The 18,526-nt window shown below is 43.1% G+C and overlaps 1 protein-coding gene across 3 annotated transcripts in view; it reads left to right on the plus strand.

Annotated features, from left to right (window-relative positions):
- Nucleotides 1-18,526, plus strand: part of LOC126162059 (clavesin-2-like) — a 247,354-nt gene that overhangs the window by 38,099 nt on the left and 190,729 nt on the right. For 2 of the 3 annotated variants that reach the window (XM_049918311.1, XM_049918314.1), the window contains exon 1: nucleotides 14,814-14,965. The exons of the other annotated variant lie outside the window; for it this stretch is intronic. The gene's annotated coding sequence lies outside the window, so the exon portion shown is untranslated. Of the gene's footprint in view, nucleotides 1-14,813; nucleotides 14,966-18,526 lie in introns of those variants that run through there. 3 annotated transcript variants of the gene reach the window in all.

Below are 18,526 nucleotides of genomic sequence, written 5' to 3' on the forward strand. Positions count from 1 at the left end.
ATTTGCCATTTGCTTGCGAAGAATTGTCGTAAGACAAAAGTGCACTGAAGAGCCAAAGAAACTGGTACACCTGCCTAATATTGTGTAGGGCCAGCGCGAGCACACAGAAGAGCCGCAACACGGCATGGCATGGACTCTAATGTCTGAAGTAGTGCTGTAGGGAACCGACACCATGAATCTTGCAGTGATGTCCACAAATCAGAAGGAGTTCGAGCGAGTGGAGATCTCTTCTGAACAGCGCCTTGCAAGGCATCCCAGATATGTTCAATAACGTTCACATCTAGGGAGTTTGCTGGCCAGCGGAAGTGTTCAAACTCATAAGAGTGTTCCTAGAGCCACTCTGTAGCAATTCTGGACGTGTGGGTGTCGCATTGTCCTGCTGGAATTGCCCAAGTCCGTCGGAATGCACAATGAACATGAATGGATGCAGGTGATCAGACAGGATGTTTACGTACGTGCCGCCTGTCAGAATCGTTTCCAGGCGTATCAAGGGTCCCGTATCACTCCAACTGCAGACGCCTCACACCGTTACAGAGCCTCCACCACTTTGAACAGTCCCCTGCTGACATGCAGGGTCCATGAATTCATGAGGTTGTCTCCATACCCGCACACGTCCATCCGATCGATACAATGTTAAACGAGATTCGTCCGGCCAGGCAACATGTTGCCAGTCATCAACAGTCGAAGGTCAGCGTTGACGGGCCCAGGCGAGGTGTAAAGCTTTGTGTCGTGTAGTTATCAAAGGTAAACGAATGCGCCTTCGGCTCCGAAAGCCCATATCGATGATGTTTCGTTGAATGATTCGCACGCTGACATTTGTTGATGGCCCAGCGTTGAAGTCTGCAGCAATTTGCGGAAGGGTTGCACTTCTGTCAAGTTGAAGGATTCTCTTCAGTAGTTGTTGGTCCCGTTCTTGTGAGATCTTTTTCTGGCCGCAGCAAAGTCGGAGATCTGACGTTTTACCTATTTCCTTATATTCATGGTACACTTGTGAAATGGTCACACGGGAGAATCTTCTCCCTTACCGCTACCTCGGAGATGCTGTGTCCCATCGCTCGTGCGCCGACTATAACACCACGTTCAAATTCACTTAAATCTTGATAACCTGCCATCGTAGCAGCAGTAACCAATCTAACAACTGCGCCAGACACTCGTTGTCTTATATAGTTGTTGTCGACCACAGCGCCGTATTCTGCCTGTTTTACAAATCTGTGTATTTGAATACGCATGCCTATACCAGTTTCTTTGGTGCTTCAGTGTATATACATGACGAGTCACTTACGCTATACTTTGAAAGTACGAAAAAGTGGGAAAAGCGCAAATAAAGGCCGAAGTAGCAAAAATGGTATCGAATGAGCGACAAGTCTGAAATTAGCGAACTTTCATTGCTGGGATTCGATTACGTGAGTTGGGATTAATGTGAAGTGCAAATTATGTGCGGCAAAAAGTCTGAGGAAATCGAACACATCTTAATAACAGCAGCTAGGATACTCGATGCTGGAAAAAAATGAACCAATTCACAGAAATACATCTGTAAATTGATTTAGTTTTTGTATCGTAGATGCAGTTGTTTACTTTTGCTTTAAATGAGATTTTAACTGGCATAGAATTTAAGTGGCGCTGTAATGTTCTGCATACGAAAACGAGCCAAATAATCTGAAATGTCCGAGACGTGCCAACTTGCAAAACATTTGTTGTCCGTGAGGATAAAACAACTACAGTCGCATATTGGACTTATCATAAGTTTCATATGATCTGTCTGTCATGTGCTTCATTCAGATCACCTCGAGGCAACTTTGTGTAAAGTACTGCCCCGTGTGTGTGACTTCACACTCTAGGTGTGCAGTGGTTAGGACAGTTGACTCGAATTTGAAAAGAGCTGTGTCCACAAACCGCTCGGCTATCTACATGTAGGATTCCCATGGTTTGCCTCAGTCAATTCAGACGACTGCCATGATGATTCCTTTGAAAAGGACATACCAAATTTCCTTCTCCGTCTGCTTGCCCAATAAGACCAAGTGCTCTGTCTGTCCTCGTTACCGACAGGAAGCTAAACTTATGTCTCCCATCTCTTCTTATAGCATTAGCGCCCTCATAATGTCTGTGCTTGTTGCTTACGATACATTTTAATGGAAGGTGTTCTACAAGGTGCTTCTCGATGTCTAGTTAATGGTGCAGCGCATAATCGTCAAGGTTTGTCACAAGACGCGGATACAGTTGGAATTTTGGTGTAAGTATGGAAGAAAAGTCACGAACAGAAATGCGTTTAGGACTGATTCGAATACCTTTCGGACAGAAAGGAAACTGTTGATGATGCACCACATCTAGAAGGATAGAAGATCAGGCTTCGACAAGTACGTATTCACAGGAGATGGAACATACAGTAAGCTTGGCTTTAGAAAAGGTGGAGAAGAGAGAGATGCGTCTCATTTTAAAAGGAACCATCCCGGTATTTACGGTAATCGATTTATGGAAACCAAGGAAAAGCTAAATCAAGCGGACCGGACGGGATGTTAAACCCTCCCTCTCCCTCACCCCTCGCCGCCCTCCCTTTCCTCCGAATGCGAGCACAGCTACTTGGGTAATTCCACGTCAACTCACCTAGGGCTCTCTGTTCAGTCATCTCAGATTTAGACGGAATTTTATATGGACAGTCTCACATGTCTGCAATGAACATTAGTAAAATTTAACGTTAGTCGAAGCAATACTGGACGAGATATACTCATTTGCTTGATTACGTGCATAACATTGCGCAGAGCGCGCGCGAATTTCCGGGGAATTTGAGCTGTAATATCTGGGACATAGTTCCTTGAAAGAAATTAAAGTTGGCCGTCCTGTACAGCTTTGCGCGTTTTGTTAATAGTAACAATGAAAAGTATTTTGCGAGCGATGTTTAGCCACAAAATTTTAAGCAAAATCGACCGAAATAATTGGCGTCAGAAAAAATGTCAAAGTTTGGTTTCTTGTATATCAGGGACTAAAGGTATGACGAATGTGAAACTTGCCGTGTAGTAACCTAACAACACATGGTTCTCAACTAGAAAGTTTCATTTTTGTAACACTATCCAATATTGAATAAATTAACTGGAAAGTCGAAGACTTTGTAAAATGGTCGAAAATGGGGTATATTCGATCTGATTTTGCTAAAAACTAAGTTCTTAAGCACTCTACAAACTGGCATCATTAGAAAGGATACGATTTAACCGCAAAAAAGTGCATTTGATTATCCAACGCGGAAGAACAATGCTAAAATTTGAATCAAATTTGGGTGCGAAAATCACGGCCCGAGAAATATATAAACTTCGGTTCTTATATCTGGTAAACACATGCCGAGCACGAAACTTAATACGCAATAGCTCGGTAGCACTAGGCGGTGGGGCACAAAATTTGATTCACCTGCTGTTTTCAGATAATTTACAAAATTTATTGAAACTGCGGTTGTATTGCGGAACGGTGAAAATTGGGTACATGTGACACATCTTTTACAAATACAGTTTTCTATTAAAGTTTCAAAGCTAGTTTCACTAGAAACAACGTGTTTCAAGCCGACGGATAACAGTAGGTTTAACTTCCAACACGGGCTAGCAATACTAAACGTAAAGTGACACAAAATAGTCGGAAAAATCGCGCTGCGAATAAAGTTTTAACTTTGGCTTCTTATAGCTCGTTGATTAAAGGCATTACAAACGTGAAACTTTGGACAACAACTCAGCAACATATAGTTTTTTTCCAAAACAACATATCTTTCTCGTACTGCTTTCCAAATTTCTACAATATCAGTTAAAATTTGATTTCCGTTAGAATTACAAAAATAGATCACTTTCAATTTGCTTTTAGGTAATTTGTTTTCAGTAATTAATTTCAAACTAATCACAGTTGAAAAGAGCATATTTTCAAGTATCCAGAAAATCTCGTTCGATTTTCCTATGTGCGCTAACAGTACCGGAAAACGACAGACAAATTTGAGAGACTGTACCACGCCAACAAGCTACAGGTACGTTGCAGCAACCTGTTATCCGGGTTTCGTTGTATTTGGTTTCTATTTTTAAATTGGTGAGTAATATCTCACTATATTTTGTTGGTCCATGGTGGCTTTGTCACTACCCGTCGAAGAACGTGAATCAGCAATCTGGTCGCCAAAGGGTCACGCAGTACCACTCGTGAGTGGGTTTCTTCATTCAGGTTCCCAAGCCGGTAACTTGGTTCCTGAATTTAGGTTCCAAGGACTTACTACATAATATTACTTTTTTGTTCAAGGTGCTACTCAGGGATTTCATTGGGAAAACTTCCAAAGTACATTACATCCTTTTGTAGCGAACTATGTGTTCATCTTATATCCTCTTTCCAGAACACTGTCCATTCCGTTTAACTGCTCTTACAAGGAAGTAAAGCTGTGAGGACGGGGCGTGAGTCGTGCTTGGGTAGCTCAGTTGGTAGAGCACTTGCCCGCGAATGGCAAAGGTCCCGAGTTCGGGTCTCGGTCCGGCACACAGATTTTATCTGCCAGGAAGTTTCTTGCTCTTACAAGTTCTTTGTTGTCTCTGGCAGAATTCTGTATCATCTGCAAACCTTAAAGTTCTTTTTTTATTTCTTCTCCCTGAATTTTAATTCCTACTCCAAATTTTTCTTTGGTTTCCATTACTTCTTGTTCAGTGTACAAATTGAATAACATCGGGGATAGGCTACAACCCTTTGTCACTCCCTTCTCAACCACTGCTTCCCTTTCATACCCCTCGACGCTTATTATGCCAACTGGTTCCCGTACAAGTTGTAAGTAGTCTTTACTCCTGCTACCTCCAGAATTTCAAAGAGAGTGTTCCAGCCAACATTGTCAAAAGCTTTCTCTAACTCTACAAATGCTACAAACTTAGGTTTATGTTTCCTTAATCTATCTTCTACGATAAGTCGTAGGGTCAGTATTGCCTCGTGTGTTCCTACAATCCTCCCGAATCCAATCAGAACTTCCCTGAGGTCTGCTTCTACCAGTTTTTCCATTCTTCTTTGAGGAATTCGTGTTAGTATTTTGCAAACATCACTTATTAAACTGAGAGTTCGGTAATTTTGACACCTGTCAGCGACTGTTTTCTTTGGAGCTGCAATTGTCACATTCTTCTTGAAATTTTAGGGTATTTTGCCTGTCTCATACATTTTGCACACCAGATGGAAGAGTTGTGTCCTGGCTGACTCTTCCAAGGCAGTCAGTGGTTCTGACGGAATGTTGTCTACTCCTGGGGCCTTGTTTCGACTTTGATCTTTCACAGATTTGTCAAATTCTTCTCGCAATATGATATCTCCCATCTCATCTTCATCTACGTCCACTTCCCTTTCTGTATTGCTTTCAAGTTCATCTCCCTTGTATAGACCCTTTATATACTCCTTCCACCTTTCAGCTTTCCCTTTTTTGCATAGGATTGGTTTACCATCTGAGCTCTTGATATTTACAGCTGCTTCTATTTTCCCCAAAGGCCTCTTTAGTTTTCGTGTAGGCAGTATCTATCTTTCCCCTGGTATAATATGCTTTTAAGTCCTTCCATTTGTGTGCATGTAGAAACAATTTGAATAAATATTGCTGTTGCCGCCACCAATAACAATAATAATAACAAAATAAACTGATTACAAAACTTAAGGACGGAAGTAGCTTCCGCTTGATATGTCTCTGTCAAGTAACATATCTCGACGAAACTTGTACCATACATAGAAAAATTTGAACCGTACATAGAAAGAACTGCCACAGTATAGTACAGAAAATAACTGAAAGAAACACTCAATGAGACGAAAAGAAATAACAGTTTTATTCAAAGACAACAATTACAGTGAAGTCACTGCAATTCATGATGGCTCCCTGGACATTACAAAAGGCGGTAAAATGTTGTTTATGGGGAGTGTGGTCACAACGGGCAGCAGTACATGCTCTGCAACATTGTAGGTACTACGCTGGCCACAAGATCGGTAAGGAGTTCTTGTGGTGGGGCGTTCCATTCCCCCACCAGTGTGGCTGACAAATGCTGGATGGTCGTTGGTGCACCTGGGCGTGATGCAGAACGTTTCCCCATGGCATTCAACACGTGCTCGATGGGATTTATGTTGGGAGAACGGGCAGGCCAGTCCATTCACCGAATATCGTCTCGTTCTAAGAGCTCCTCCAACTATGCACTTCAATGCAGTCGTACGTTGTCATCCATAAAAGGAAGTCAGGGCCGAATGGGAACCTGAAAAAGACACACACGGGGAAGTAATATAGCATCAAAATAACGTTCTCTTGTGAATGTATCGTATTCACAGATTTGGAGGTCGGTACGCCCACGTAGCATTATGCCGCCCCCCAAATCCCCCCCCCCACCCCACTATAATATATGGTCTACCAATGCATGAAGTTCGACAGTGCTGGACGTACCCTCATACAGAGAGAGGTGGGGACACGAAATGCACACACAAACATGTGTGTGTGTGTGTGTGTGCGACATTAAGTTGATGGGTGGGTGAATGTTCATTTTCATAAAATGTATTGTTTTCGTTCTAATGGTTGTTTATCATCCTTAAACACCTTGTCCGACATTATTTTCGAACATTCCATAGAAACAACGCTGTGTGCGGCCAAAACACTCGTCTAATCGTCGTCTAACACATACGATAGGATTCTGTCGTAGTATCTACTTCTGTGTAGGCTTATAGAGACGCCACTCATTCCATTGCTGTTTCAGATTTTGCTTTTATGATATGGCACTTATCTCAGCCGATGTGGCCCTCAGGATCTCAGCAATCGTTTATTGGGCACGTGCTTGGCGACTCAAGAGTTCCTGAGATGGGTACTGGTATGCACCGCCAGTCCGTTGTCACTGTAAGCTCTGCACACGCTTCAGCAATCACCTTGCGGCGTGGCAGTGGAATATTGTGTGGCACTGGGAATAGAAATCTTCACTTGACCGCGCAGATCGCGAGGATGATAAAAAAACCTCTATTAAAAACCTCTCAATCTCGAGGTGTGCTGCTTACCAATGAGACGCATGGCTGTTGACATCGAACAGTCGTTAGTGAGCAACATCTGCGGAACCTGCTGAACCTCAGTTGTTCAAGGCTTAGCTAGGCACGAAGGGCTCTGTCTAGGTGGACTGTTATTTCCCTAGCTCCCTAGCTGCTCGTGGGACCGAGATGGAACGCTCAAAGTTTTCTCTTTCTCCTCTCAGCAGAATGGATGGAATATTGGCAGGTTACCAACACCCAGTCTATCAAGAGAACTTGTGGACCCAGTCCTTCAGACTCAGAACTTACACAGAATTTGTCACTGAATAGTCACAGAACTCGTGCTGTCAGTCAGAATGTGTTTTTGATGGTGAATCGGAAAAAGGGCTGTTTTGAGAAGGTTTTGCCTTTTTATATTGAAGAAGGTTTGGAGGGTACTGTTGGTACACTGAAATCCGTCAAGTGATTGCATATGGAACACTATTGGTTGAAACTGGTAGTTCCCAACAAGCGACACACCTCCTGAAAGCTAAATGCCTTGGAGAATATTTCGTAGAAACGGAACTCCACAAAATATTGAACTATAGCAAAGGTGTTGCATCGTGTAGGGATCTGATAGATATTTCCAAGGAGAAACTGAAACACGAGTGAGTTCAAAACGGGTCGTCGACGTGCAAAATGTATTGAAAAGGTTGAATAGCGATCTAATAAAATGTCACTCCTTCATCCTTACCTTCAGTAGTGCGAAACTCCCAGAGCATAACAAGGCAGGTTTCCTCCGCCTGTGTTTATGACCCTATGTCCCCAAACCAATGTGCTGTTTTACCCTCCTGCATTTTGGGTCCAAATGGTCCAAATGGCTCTGAGCACTATGAGACTTAACTGCTGAGGTCATCAGTCCCCTAGAACATAGAACTACTTAAACCTAACTAACCTAAGGACATCACACACATCCATGCCCGAGGCAGGATTCGAACCTGTGACCGTAGCGGTCACTCGGCTCCAGACTGCAGCGCCTAGAACCGCACGGCCACTCCGGCCGGCCTGCATTTTGGGCACACCCCTTTGGGATATAAGGGTGAAGCCACTTATGGCAAATGTGGCAAGGCCACCCACAATGAGGTTGGTTGCTCCTCTCCTGCGAAGTATGTAAATTGCTCTGGATATCAACCTGTCTGGAGTAGGGACTGCTGTGTCGTCCTTGAAGAAAGGGAGATACAGAAGATTAAAACATCGAAACACATCCATCCTGAAGAGACGAAGGACATCTGTAAGGCCATGCAGCCTTCCACATTCACTACATCTTTTGCTTCGACCTTTAAGAAGCCTGTTTCGACAGCCAATGAAGCTTGCTTGTGCAAGGACTAGTAACTGCGTTTGTCAGTGCACTTGTCAAGCTGCAGTTGTTTAAGTGCCCATAGCCCCCCTGAGAATATCATATACCGTAAAGCCACAGTTGCCACTATTGCGGAGTTCTGCTGCTGCTTCCCACAAAGCCTCTCAGACCAAAAAAGCAAATGGTAACCTTCCACCACAGACGAAAACAGGCGGTAGACCTTTGACCACGTTGATGTCGTTTAACATGAAGGTTCTGCTGCTTCTGTTTCAGAGTCAATAGAATTTGACGCCAGCCCAGGGCAACCATCTTGTCCCAAGGTTGGCCCTCCACTTGTTGTGGGCTTCCCATTCCGGCAGAAAGACAAGGTGAACGCGAAACCCCCCATAATAAATGATAAATGCCTCCCATGCTACAGTGGATTGTGACTGGGTTCAGGACTCATTTGGAGGAACTGAAATTCCTGGCACAGGCACAGCCCCTGTGCTTGTGTTTATAGGAAAACATTTCAAAGCCATTGACACCTCTGTGCTACAGGGCTATACCCCCACCCCTCCATCTCCACTGAAGGGATGACCTGACTGGGGAAAGATCCTAGGAGATGTTGCTCTCTCTTTGTTTACTGACCTACAAGCAGTAGCTGTTGCAGTTCTTGTGGGTGAAAAGATCACTCACTATATGCTCCCTGTACTTACCTCCGCAGGATGCAGTAGACTCTGAGGTTCTTGCAGATCTTATTGAACAACTCCCCTGCCCGTTTCTCCTACTGGGTGATTTCAATGTTGATAATATATTATGGGGCCCAAAATATACTTGCCCAAGAAATCGAGTCTTGGAGAACATCATATGATGTCTCAGGGGCTGTGCATCAACACGGGTAGACACACTCATTCCTCAGCTCCTATTGGGTCATTCTTTCTGCTCTTTCACCCTTGTGGACTCAGCTCAGAGGGAAATAACTCATGACCTTCATTCCAGCGACTACTTTCTACTATGGATCCACCTACTAGATGGAGGATTGATGGAAAAGAGGCGACACCGAAATGGATGGTGAGTAGGGCTAAGTGCACACTGTTTGAGTGATCCATCATGCCACTGTCCTGTCGATACCAGAGTCCTCAGATCACCTTAGGAAGCAATCTGTACTTTGGTGCACTTATGAATGCTCTTCAGCAATCTGGATCACATGTGTGGTTCTTCAATGGTTTAAATGCTGCCCGACAGCAGAAAACCTCACAGATTTCCGAGTTGCGAGAACCAGTGCTCGACGCGTGATTAAGGAGTGCAAGAAAGGGTTATGGCAAGCATTCCTGGACTCAACCGTTCCACTTGTTCCACAAAAGTACGATAAGCTATGCGGAGGATTTTCCCACAGCCATTTACCAGTAGCAGCAGTGCTGAAATAGGGATGTCTCCAAACAACGCCCAGATATATCGCTAAGACGATGGCAGAGCATTTTGCAGCAACTACAGCCAATTCCGGCCAGGATCTGGCGTTTCGTATGTACCGTGCAACTGCAGAGAGGAGCGAGATGGACTTCAGATCACACAATTCTGAATCTTACAACTACCCTTTATCCATATGGGAGCTGGAATTGGCACTGTCTGAGACTCGTGATACTGCATCTGCTCACGACCAAATTCGGTACTGCATGCTTCGACATTTTCCAGCAGCGTCAAAGGAAATTCTCCTCGAATGTTTTAATCTTCTATGGCAGACAAGCAACTTTCCCAGCTGCTAGAGAAAGGCAATTTTGATACCTTTCCTCAGACCAGAAAAGGACTGCAAGTCTCCCAGTAGTTATCATAGCGTCGCCTTAACAAACTGCGTAGGAAGACCTTGGAGTGAATGGCTAACCGTCGCCTGGTCTGGCTGTTAGAGACCAAGCAACTCCTTAGCGGATGTCAGTGTGGGTTCCTGAGATTTCGGTCCACTGTCAACAACCTGACCCTGCTAAAAGTGGCTATTCAGCAGGCTTTCCTATGTAAACATCACTGTCTCGGTATATTCTTCGATATCAGTAAGACATATGACATTATTTGGAGACACAGTATTCTCGTGAAGCTCCATCAGTGGATCTTTCATGGGCACCTTTCCATTTTCATGTGGTCCCTCATGACTGAGCGCTTTTGGTCTTGAGTTGGTGACTTGCTGTCAGATCGTTTTGATCAGTAGAATGGTGTTCCTCAGGGCAGTGTTGTGGCTGTTGCCCTCTTTGTCACACCCATTAACAGTATCATATCTACGGTAAGGGGTCCTGTACAGTGCTCCTTATTTGTGAACGATTTTGCTGTTTTCTGTTCATCTTAAACTGTACTGAGCTGTGAAGATGGGTTTTCAGTTTTCTGCAGATGAGTGTGTGTGCGTTAAGTTTCATCATTCTAGTTGTAGTTTTAATTTACCTGACTTGCGTATGAGGGACACCATTCTGCATTTTAAAGACTCATTAAGGTTTCTGGGCCTCATTTTTGACTCCAAACTATCGTGGTACCACGCCTCAGAGACCTGAAAGCCAGAACCCAGAAGGCACTGAATGTCTTTAAGTGCCTTAGTCACAGATCTTGGGAAGCAGACACGGCACGTCTGCTCTAGTTTTATGGGGATTTTGTGCATTCACGTCTAGTATATAGATGCACAGTGTATATAGGTGAGGCCTTCTTACCTGAAGATTATTGTCGATATTCATCAGTGTGGGGCCCGTACGAGATTGGGTTGATAGAAGAGAGAGAGATCCAACGGAGAGCAGCGCGCTTCGTTACAGGATCATTTAGCAATCGCGAAAGCGTTACGGAGATGATAGATAAACTCCAGTGGGAGACTCTGCAAGAGAGACGCTCAGTAGCTCCCTTCACAGAGGAATCAAGCAGTATATTGCTCCCTCCTACGTATATCTCTCGAAGAGACCATGAGGATAAAATCAGAGAGGTTAGAGCACACACAGAGGCATACCGACAATCTTTCTTTCCACGAACAGTACGAGACTGGAATAGAAGGGAGAACCGATAGAGGTACTCAAGGTACCCTCCGCCACACACCGTGAGGTGGCTTGCGGAGTATGGGTGTGGATGTAGATAAGAGGATTAGGCCAGCCACAGGTGCTTACAGGACCAGCCCCTTACCCAGTCTGTGTGCTGAGACTGCAGAATCACCACTCACCATCCGATGGCAGCTCCTCATGGTGCGTCAAGCATGTAAGTTCCTCACAGCTCCCACTTCACGTGCGTATCATACTGTTACTTTTCCACGTCTGGAACGCCTTTTCTCCAGCTATCCATGAGGTACAACGCCTTTTGGGATCCACGTGCAGTGCGTGCTGGAGTCACTTGGTGCGTAGCATGTACAAATCCCAAATCCAGGCTTTTAACCACTTGCCACCATGGTTACTGCCGAGGCCCAGTGTAAGTTCAGATTTGGTTCGCTACAGGAGCTGTTCCTTCTTTTAATGCGATAATTTATGACATTTTAAATGAGCATGACAACTATGTAGCTGTCCGCATGGATGGGTCTAAACAGGGGGACTCCGGTGGTTGCTCTGTTGTTCGCCAGAACGTGTCCTCAAGGTCCGATTGCTTCGAGACCTGACTGTCTTCTTTGCGGAATTATATGTGATCTTCCGGGCACTAGAGCAGATGAGAAGCTCTTTAAGTGCTAATCTGCTCCGATTCCCTGAGTGCCCTTCGTTCCCTACAGCGCTTGTACGTAGCAGATAAAGCAGGCAAGAATGTCCTGACCACCCTCCTCCAACTACAGCGACTCGGGGAGGAGATGTCTCTGTGCTGGATACTAGGACACATGAGTGTTGCAGGGAACGAAAGAGTCGACCTGGCAGCCAAGGACGCTTGTCGTGATCCTCAGTTATTTCAGTGTTCTATCCCCCTGCATGCTATAGCCTCGCTGTTGAAATACAGAGTGTTGCATCGATGGGAGGATGAGGTACTGGAAGTGAAAGACAATAAGCTCCGTCTAATAAAGTCCACGACACGTACAAGGCGTACCTCCTTCCTGCCACATCGGCGAGACGAGGTCCTCCTTACTCCTCTTCGCATAGGCCACAGCCCTATGATACATGCCTTCTTGTTCTGGCGAGAGGACCTTCCAATGTGTCGTGCTTGTGGCGTACAGATCACTGAGCGCTATATTTTATTACATATTTTTTGTTTTCCGACTGAAGGGCACTAGAAGATTTACCAATAGATCTGCCCTCTGTTTTAAATAACGTTCAAACGAATGTGGTGTGAGTTTTAAGGTTCTATTTTAGGGAGATGTTCTTAGTGTGTTAACAGGATGACTGGCTCTCCCAATTTTTTTGTAAGTGGTCAGCCAGTCACGTTTCCCCATGCTTGTCTTTTATCTCCTCCATGGTTTTATTTCTGTTTTAAACCCATATATAGCACTTTTCATCCTTTCTCTGTTGCCTTCAGGTGAGTGAGAGAGAGTGATAATGTAGATCAAAGAAACTGATGTGAGAGTGAGTGAATGACTGTCATTTTACACGCTTCCTCCTCACTGTATGACAACAATTTTGACCAAAATTGTTTTCTCCACAGTCATTTCTTTTAATATGTGTAAGGACGCTGACAGCCTCGGTATTGAGCATTCATAAGCTCCAAACAAACACACGTACTCTCAGGTGATGTGAAGATTACTCACAAGAAAGCCCTCACTCGCACTCACAGCGCGCTAAAGCGAGTTTACAGACGCTGCGCAGTAGGTCTGAATGTTTTCATAGAACGATGGGGAATCAATCTCGTTTCGATTTTTGTCAATCTACATCTACATCTACATCTATACTCCGCAAGCCACATGACAGTGTGTGGCGGAAGGTACTTGGAGTACCTCTATCGGTTCTCCCTTCTATTCCTGTCTCGTATTGTTCGTGGAAAGAAAGATTGTCGGTATGCCTCTGTGTGTGCTCTAATCTCTCTCATTTTATCCTCATGGTCTCTTAGCGAGATATACGTAGGAGGGAGCAATGTATCGCTTGACTCCTCGGTGAAGGTATGTTCTCGAAACTTCAACAAAAGCCCGCACCGAGCTACTGAGCGTCTCTCTTGCAGAGTCTCCCACTGGAGTTTATCTATCATCTCCGCAACGCTTTCGCGATTACTAAATGATCTTGTAACGAAGCGCGCTACTCTCCGTTGGATCTTCTCTATCTCTTCTATCAACGCTATCTGGTACCGATCCCACACTGGTGAACAATATTCAAGCAGTGGGCGAACAAGTGTACTGTAAACTACTTCCTCTGTTTTCGGATTGCATTTCCTTAGGATTCTTCCAATGAATCTCAATCTGGCATCTGCTTTACCGACGATCAACTTTACATGATCATTCCATTTTAAATCACTCCTAATGCCTACTCCCAGATAATTTATGGAATTAACTGCTTGTAGTTGCTGACCTGCTATATTGTAGGTAAATGATAAAGGATCTTTCTTTCTATGTATTCGCAGCACATTACACTTGTCTACATTGAGATTCAATTGCCATTCCCTGCACTATGCGTCAATTCGTTGCAGATCCTCCTGCATTTCAGTACAATTTTCCATTGTTACAAACTCTCGATATACTACAGCATCATCCGCAAAAACCCTCAGTGAACTTCCGATGTTATCCACAAGGTCACGACACTCCCCTGCGGCACACCTGAAATCACTGTTACTTCGGAAGACTTCTCTCCATTGAGAATGAAATGCTTAGTTCTGTTATCTAGGAACTCTTCAATCCAATCACACAATTGGTCTGATAGTTCATATGCTGTTACTTTGTTCATTAAACGACTGTGGGGTACTGTATCGAACGCCTTGCGGAAGTCAAGAAACACGGTATCTACCTGTGAACCCGTGTCTATGGCCCTCTGAGTCTCGTGGACGAATAGCGCGAGCTGGGTTTCACACGATCGTCTTTTTCGAAACCCATGCTGATTCCTACAGAGTAGGTTTCTAGTCTCCAGAAAAGTCATTATACTTGAACATAATACGTGTTCCAAAATTCTACAACTGATCGACGTTAGAGATATAGGTCTATAGTTCTGCACATCTGTTCGACGTCCCTTCTTGAAAACGGGGATCGCCTGTGCCCTTTTCCAATCCTTTGGAACGCTACGCTCTTCTAGAGACCTACGGTATACCGCTGCAAGAAGGGGGGCAAGTTCTTTCGCATATTCTCCTACGATCTCTCAATCCTGGGCGATCCTCTGGATCCTTTGCAAATCCGTTCTTTCCAGCCAAAGCGTAACTGTATGGCTACGATGAGGTGATAGTCAACAAATGGAATATAATGACAAGTTCCATGTCCGCGAACGACTCACGTCCATATAGCGTAACTAACATGCAATGGGCGTGAAAACGTTTTTATCTCTCTGCGCACGTCAGTTTCTCATTCTTAAAGACGACTCACAAGTGTCGGCTGCAAGCAGATAAGCAGTAGTGGTTTTTTTTACATATCGGACATTACTGATGCCAGCGACCCAGCAGTTTATAAAACACAGTCCACATGATAAGGGCGTTAAAGGGTTTTTGTTTTCTCCGCAGTGTTATCTCGCCAACAGTTTTTACATTTCCAGGTTGTCCGACACGCTTCTGTGTGGCAAGATTATTCAGATGTTCTGTGACGCTGCTGGCTGCACCGACGACATAGCGATCCGATAGCCCAGCACGTGTGACTCCGTAAGTCATTACCTACGATCTCTATGCAAGTGTTGATTAGCAGGCATTCTTCTCGTGAAACTCCGCCTTGTATGCTGTTCTGTATAAACAATTTCTACTGCCAGTCACTACTGATTTAGTTATTAAATATTTACTTTTCTCCCTTGACTTTCTGACAAATTAATTGTGTCGGCAGTTTCTTAAAGTCTCATTCTGTCTGCTTGGTTGCGCTGCAGCGGGTAACATTTTACTGAAAATTTCATCAGCAATGGCTTTAAAGCTATCGTGGCACCATGCATAGTAATACTGTTTAGATTATAGTTGGTAAGAGTCTTATTTATATCACACAGTGTATCACACATTTATTTGAGGAAAATAAACATAAAGATATTTTTGTGATAATTTTTCAACACAGTGCCCCTTAGTTACGCTTACAGACAGCTCTTCCAGTTGTTTGATTCCGTAGCTAGCACCTTCCCTGAATGTTCTACAAATGTTAAAAATAAGTTAATGTTCTAGGCAGCTGCTACTCATCCTGAGAAAAATATTTGTTGCAACATAATCCTCTTAGTATTAGAGAGAAATGTAAGTTCTGTAGAAGTGAATGTCATAAATGACTATGTCAGAAGATGTCTGCACTTGAGCTTGTATCCATGCTACCTGCTACTTGCGCCTCTACTCCCTACGAATTCACTGCTTGTACAACTAGATCTCCAACAGTGTCCTATTAGATGGGCGCAGTTCCCTATATGTATCGTTAACATACTACATCTGTAATCAGTTCCGTTATCTACAAAACACTTCAAGTAGTTTTATCGATATTAAATTACGAAAATATTAAATATAATTCTATATCATTCGTACAAATTGTAGTGACTGTTAGTGAGAAAAACACCTGAACGTTTAATTAAGAGCCAAAATAATACAGTCGTGAAATAAGTCAGACTTGTGGCCTCATTATCATCCCTCAACGTACGGTTTTCGCTGTGACCTTCCGCAGTATAACAGAAGGGTTGAGACAAGTTTACCGTAATATAATCGTAGATTGTCATTTTTGGATGCTAATATTTATTGTTGCCTGCACACATACTGTCTAGCCACTCTTTCCCAGCACGGACCACCGACCGACCGTACGGCAGGGAGATGCCTTGAGTAGCTTAATATTACATAGAGTGTCTGTGGAGAAGTCAGACTAACGTATGTTTCTTGAAGAGAGGCAGCCAGCCTTTTCAGTAGTCATTAATATACTGTCGTTGGATGATACTTTCAGCTATTTTATTCACCCTGTTTCATTCACACGAACGATTTCGAAATTATGCAGTTTCAATTTCACACGCGATTGCGACAGTCTAACTCAACCAAAACAATGAAGTATATAAAGTGATCCAAGACCACATCGTAAACCAGTGGTGCTACCTACAGAGAAACAAATTATTAGAAGCAACTCTTTCGACAATCGCACTTAGGTCGAAGTCAGCATACCATAGGATAGGGTGACCAAATTATTTTCGGTGAAAACCGGGACACATTCACCCGGGTGCCAATGGACACCTCATTCCACATGTATCCAGGTTTCTTAATTTTAAATATTAATGTTTTGTTGATACATTTTGTTAACCCGATTATTATAACTAATAAGAGGATACAAAAGATTGATATAATCTAGATTATCTGTATAATTAATGACATTCAATAAACGTATACAGTAATAAAGAAATGTATTACGATTTTACAAAATTTTACAGCCATTCAACTTAAAATCATTTAATATTAACATGAGCTTTAATATTACTGAACACTTGCATATGGAATTGACTGTCCTTGGAGAAAAGGGTATTTTTCACTGCCTCCAACCTTCTTGATCATGTCTTTGTTCTTTGAGACACAGTGATAAAACTCGGCACAATCCATTTTGCAGTTGTACAGGATTTGCAGGATTGCTTCAAGAGAGTCCACCTCCATTCTGTTTCTTCCATCAGTCCACTGGATATTCATGAACGAAAATATTCTTTGCACATTGGCATTATGGGCTGGGATTGCAAATAAATACCTTGCGATTATTACCAACTCAGAGTAATGCTGAAGACAGTCACAGCTTTTAAAAAAACTCACCCACTTCTCATGACATTCCAATGGTGTTTTTTTTTCATCATTCGACTTGTGAAGACTTTCTTCAACAAAATTTATCAGTATGCTGATCAAAGAGAATGGAGTCATCGATTTCAATCTCTTTACTCCTCAAATAAGAAACTGTCTCTTCAACACTTTCCCATTTTGGCACTCTCTTCAGTAACATCCAATCAAACACCGGCGATGAGGGTAAATATGAGGCGCTCCACTTGCTGAGATATTCTACACAAGTGTCATAAAACATGTTAACTTCTTCTCTAAAACTCCTTTCCGCTGCTTCTGATACTTCTGCTCTTTTAAGGACAGATTTAACATTAAAAGAAATGAACTGCTGTTCTCTCCTCTTAGTAACAGTTTCCAGAGTATTTTTCAAAACACCATTTACCTCTATTACACTTTTCGTGCTTCCCTCAATTTCCTTTATCCCATGCTGCAAAGTGCTAAGCTGACTGTGAATGAACCATAAGTAGGCTTCACTGAAAAACTGAACCAATATTTTGGGGGCTTTGTCTTCATTCAGGAAAAAATCTTTTAACGGTTCAAACTGGCGGACTACTCTTTCAACTGCTGGAAACAGTGATAACCAGCGAGTTTTCGAGTGACACACTACATTCATATATTCAGTTCCCACATAATTACAGAACTCATTAAGCCTCTCTGTTCTAACAGTATATATGTAAAAGTGTGAGTATACCTTCATGACGATAGTTTCAACATCACAGCTTAAACTGTCAGCAGATGTCTGCACGCTGTTGTGTAAAACATGTGCAGGGCACCCTATGCCTTCAATGTTTTCATCCAATGTTGCCTTTCATTTGGTAAATACGTTGCATTTGCCTTGTCTTTTTAAACCACCAAAGTTTGTGTTGGTGTTGTCTCCACAAAATGCCACACATTTACTTTTCTCAAGATCAAACATTTCGATAGTATTCATACAAAATCTTGAAATTTCGTCAGATGTTTCATTAGGTAGGGAACTCACCTTCAAAAGTTTGGTCTGAATTCACTGATTAATATCGAAAAACTGAACAACAAACGGAAATCTTTTAGTGGCCTTATGATTGCTGGATTGCTGGCATCAGTGGATATCCCGTAGAAAGAAGACTTTTTGATGTATTCAAGGTTTTCCTTTACACTCTGGGGACCAATAACTCCTTTCACTAAGGCTGACACTTTAGTTCTTGCTGAACTAAACTTTTTTGCAATGGAAGAATCATCAAACATACTGCTGTTAAGCTTATTAGTACAATCACTAGATCTATAAGTTTGATGATGTTTTACCGTGTGGTAGGCTAGTGTAAGCTCGGCTGCTCGAACTTTCGTCTCTTCACTTGACTGATGTTTCACAAAATAATTTTGTAGAGTTTTACTGCAGCTCGGTACACTGTATCCGTTAATGTGTTTCTTTGACCTGATGTGATCAACTATGTTGGAACGTCCACCATGACTTAT

This window comes from Schistocerca cancellata, chromosome 2 (assembly GCF_023864275.1).
Source record: "Schistocerca cancellata isolate TAMUIC-IGC-003103 chromosome 2, iqSchCanc2.1, whole genome shotgun sequence".
Taxonomy (NCBI): Eukaryota; Metazoa; Arthropoda; class Insecta; order Orthoptera; family Acrididae; genus Schistocerca; species Schistocerca cancellata.